Here is a 5140-nt window from a genome sequence, read left to right as displayed (position 1 = left end):
TGCGAGGCTAATATGAATGGTTCATATATTCCAAACCTCACCTCCACAATGCCTGAAGCTTTGTCGAGTATTGTAGCAGTTGGATCAAACCAATGACACTTGAATAAAGTTACCCTGTTATTTATGCCTAAGTAAGTCAACTCCATTATTTTCTCTATAACACCGTAGTAATCATGTTCATTTTCACTGTAGCTGCTACCCTTGACACACACGCCACTATTCATCATTGATTTGTTTATACCGTAATCTTTTGTATGGAATCGATAACCATTTACGATGTACCCATTGTAGCATTGCACAACTTTGATTGGACCATTTTCTAAATCACATATTCCTTAATCTTTAACATCACCATGGTGGACCTACCCACATACATAAACAATGATTGTGATCACGACCAATTAAGTAACTTAGTGTTGTTTACAAGTACAAAATTTATGTTAGTGTCTTTACCAACTGTTTCAACCACTCCACAAACTTAGTTTCACGTTCTTTTTGTACTTCTGCATCAGTGAGATGTGAAACTTCTCTTTGCAACTCCAGATCAAATCGTCTGCAAACCACAAATACTTATATTACTGAACCATGTATGCACGTATAGAACATAAAAAGATTTATAATTGTGTTGCGTCTACATATACTTACTCGATGTATGGGTCGATCGCTGAGCAATTAAAAAGAATATAGATGTGTGTTGCGTCTTGCTCTCGATCTGTCAAGAGCCTTGATCGGCAACTACCAAATGCATGCCCAAGTGGTTGAAATATCGACAGGTAGTCAGCTACAATTACTTGTTCTCCATCATCGTTACGGGGCGGGCAAGTGTAACGTGTTGGAATGTGAGGTTCAAAGTACATAGATGAGAAATTTGAAATCTCTTCTAAAGTGTACGCCTCACAAATAGAGCCTTCTACTCTTGCTTTATTACGAATCTTTTTTTTGAGGTCAAACATGCATCTGGCAAAAATATACATTTCAAATTTTAAATATTTGTCATTAAAGAGACAAATATAAAAAAATATGTACCTTTCAAATGGGTACATCCATCGATATTGTACAAGGCCACCAACCCTTAGTTCATATGGCAAATGTATGATCAAATGTTCCATAACATCGAAAAATGTTGGCGGAAATATCTTTTCTAGCAGACAAACAGTGGTGATGACAGAGTCCTCGAGATTCTATACATCAGATACTACGACTTTCGATACGTACAATATTCTAAAAAATTCACTCAACTCAGACAATACCCCCCATATAGGTTTGTCTAACATATCATGGGATGCTAGGGGTATCAATCGTTGCATAAAGATATGACAATCGTGGCTTTTCAACCCATATAACTGTCCATCGTCAAGCTTCACAGTCCGAGCAATGTTAGAGACATATCCATCTGGAAATCTCAATTGTCTCAACCATTGACATACATGTTTTATTTGATCAGGTCCAAGCACGTACTTTGCCTTTGGTTTCAGTACTTTGTCATTATACTCTTTGAGTTCCAATTCTGGTCTTTTACATATTACTTTTAAATTCATACGGGTCTTCGGATTATCCTTCGTTTTCCCTTTAACATTCATTACTGTATTGAACACATTATCAAACACATTTTTCTTCATATGCATCACATCCAAATTATGTCGTATCAATAGGGTCGGCCAATACGGTAGTTCCCAAAAAATAGATTTCTTTGTCCAATTGTGATCCTTTCCAAATCCACAAAAGGGTGTAGGACTGCGGGCATCTGTTAATACATCTGGAAAGTATTGTAATCTTCTTAGAATCTCAATGCCAGACAATCTTGTGGATGGACCTTACATTTTAGTTATGTCTGCTTTAAACGCATTCTTTTGTCGTCAGAATGGATGGTCGTTGGGTAGAAACCGACGATGGCACTCAAACCGGCAAGGCTTCCTTCCATGCGTCAATCTAAAAGCTTTAGAATCCTCCATGCAGTACGGACATGCCAACCTCCCATGTGTGCTCCAACCAGATAGCATACCATATGCAGGTAAGTCACTGATTGTCTATAGAACAACGGCTTTCATGTTGAAATTTTGTTTTTTGTGGGCATCATACGTGGTAACACTGTCATCCCACAGTTGTTTTAGTTCATCAATCAATGACCTTAAATATACATCAAGATTTTGGCCAGGTGAGGTTGGACCAGGGATCAACAGAGACAAGAAAAGATTTGGACGTTTCATACACAAGCTTGGTGGAAGGTTGTATGGAGTTACAAATACTGACCAGCATGAGTATGGAGTTGATCTACCTCCAAATGGATTAAATCCATCTGTACATAGACCGAGTCTAACATTTCGCACTTCCATTACGAAGTTCTGATGAGTACAATCAAAGTGCTTCCAAGTTTCAGCGTCAACAGGATGCGTAATCTTGTTTTCATCGTGTCGAACTTTATTTGCATGGCATCTCATGTGTTTAGCTGTTCTTGAAGACATATACAATTGTTGTAATCTCGGAGTGATAGAAAAGTAGTGGAGCGACTTGTATGAAACTTCCTTTGATCTCGTGCTACCATTGCCTCTTGTCTTTGGCTTGAACCGAGGATGCTCACATGACGGGTATGATATATTATTTTCCTTCTCCTTGAAATACAACATGCAGTGATTTGGACAAGCATCAATCTTTTTGTACCCCATACCTAGAGCGTTGACCATAATTTCATGAGGTTCAATTCTGATAATCACGAGGATGCCCACATTCACCCGTGCATCAAAATTGTTTCTAAATTCTTCTCCATGAAACATCCAATTCTGATAATCACTCACAAAACCTTTCCTATATAGGTGATGTCTAACGCTATGAGGTTCTACAAATCGATTATTCTTACAAATCTTGCAGGGACACCTAATCCGACCTGTGGGATCTACTGTACTGACACTTGCCGTTGCAAATTCAATAAAACTTTCAACACCATCCATATATTCATGTGATAACTCATTGTCCACTATCCTACGATATATTCATTCACGGTTTGCAGTCATTTTCTTATGATGTTACGAATAATAACCTAACCAATTATAAGAGAACCATCAGAATGCTATGATAAAGAAAATATCAAATTTATCATGCAATATATGATGTCATACAATAACAAGAATTATGATGCATGCATTGATAACTTAATATTTTCATGTGCAAACTATTAATGATAGGATACAATTATTTGAAGCATGCTTTCATTATATAATTTCACATGGAAGCCATAATCAAATTGAAAGTAACTACATGCAAGCATGAATACAATTACATCAAACATTGCAATACATCATAATCATTCATATCAAACAAATGGCAAACATGTACCTGCAACAAACACACTTCAATATTCCACTAACTACTATCATGCCTAGCATGGACTCCGTACTCTAAAAATAAGAACACTTCCATATTCATACATTAAAATCATGCTCAGCATGATCTCCGAATTCCAACAAAGCAACTCTAAATATCAACAACTAAGTGAGTGTGTGAACAATAAAGTGTTACATCTAATAAATTAAATAACATGTGATACGCTTGCATCACTTACTCACCACGGGTATTTACCCGATTTGCATTGTTTTTGTCACTTACTTACCACGGGTGGCTGAGCACAAGCAGGTTTCGTTGAGAAATCTGCAAAAAACAATGTTTTAAAATGAAGTCACCACAAAAAAAAAAAAAACGAGTCAAATGAAAACATTTTGCATAGGCCTTGAGAAGCCCATTACCCAATGACCTACCGAAACTGCAGGGGGGCGACCCTCTGCATGTTCCAGCAGGGGGTCGACCCCCTGCCTGTTCCGGCAGGGGGTTAACCCCCTGGAAAAAGTAGGGGGTCGACCCCCTGTCGGAAAACGTGATCCCCTTAATACCTGTCTCCGGGCGACGGCGAACGGCGGGAACAAAGGATTATCCCGGATCTACACCAAGGTATTGACGGTGATTCTCAAATATCGCAGAACAGAATGTCATACGATGAGATAGAATGCAATAGAAACAAAGACAGGGAACGGGTTACCTACTCCTAACGATCAAAGCGAGCTCCTTCATTAATCTCCCCAAGTAGGATTCGAACCTGCGACCAATCGGTTAACAGCCGACCGCTCTACCACTGAGCGACGGGGGTCGTGAAATTGTGCGTTCACTACAACAAAATATTTTGTCGCCAAATCCGTCGCTAATTAGCGACGGATTTGGCGACGGAATATATTTCGTCGCTATTTTCGTAAATTTCATTGATTATAGTGACGGATGTGTTTCTCTCGTTAATCCGTCGCTAACTAGCGATGGAATAATTTCATCGCTAAATTCCATCACTAATCACCTATTTTCTTGTAGTGTAAAGACCACAAAAAATATGTGTTAACATACATTTAAGTGACGGTTAAAGAAAAGAGAGAAAATTTGCATGGTTTCCCACTACTTTGGTATAAAATAAATGATTTTACTAAGGTATTTGTGATTTTACGATTAACAAAGAAGACTTCAAAACCAACATAATTTTTTGCATGCTTTTTTAAGATCACAAAAAAACATGCAAACGTCCTTTTAAGTGGAGTTTACGATACCTGAAGAGCATAGTGATATATTGGGCAAACTTCGTGAGCGATATTAATGAAGTTGACTATTTGCGATTTTGATCATCGGACAAATTATAGGACTTTTTAAGAAAACATATTTTCTTACCGTATACGATCATTTTCAGATTTAAAAAAATCGTATTTTTTTTTTACAAAATGTACCTATGAAATTGACCAAGGTGAATCCATCTATGCAGTGTCAGATTTCATCTAAACAACTTGCATGGTAAGATTATGTACGGGGTATGAAGATAGGGATTCCATAGGGGTGAGTGCAACTGTAATGCAACCTAGATCCTGTGTATTAATGTTCTTTCATGTTTGGCGTTCCACATGGGTTTGGGATGCTGCTCAGACTGTGGACAGATGGCAACACATGCAGGGCTGTAGTATGACTGGTACTGAAAGATTCATACAGATAGGAATTAGGTACCACAAAAATGACCTTCGGTTGGCAAGTTTGTTGGACGCGGATGGTTTGAATCAAGAAACAGATCCACATCCAGCTTGTCTTTCATTAAAGAAAATGCATATGCAAGATGGTGTTCTGT

General features: G+C 38.0%; 1 non-coding gene across 1 annotated transcript; it reads right to left on the bottom strand.

Annotated features, from left to right (window-relative positions):
• Window positions 1-4063: 4063 nt before the first annotated feature.
• Window positions 4064-4135, bottom strand: TRNAN-GUU (transfer RNA asparagine (anticodon GUU)). The gene has a single exon. It is a non-coding gene; the product is annotated as a tRNA-Asn (tRNA).
• Between the last annotated feature and the right edge of the window lie 1005 nt (window positions 4136-5140).

This window comes from Nuphar pumila, chromosome 11 (genome assembly GCF_984573655.1).
Source record: "Nuphar pumila chromosome 11, dmNupPumi1.hap1.1, whole genome shotgun sequence".
Classification (NCBI taxonomy): Eukaryota; Viridiplantae; Streptophyta; class Magnoliopsida; order Nymphaeales; family Nymphaeaceae; genus Nuphar; species Nuphar pumila.
Note: the sequence above shows the minus strand (reverse complement) of the source record. Positions and strands in the feature narration are given on the sequence as shown.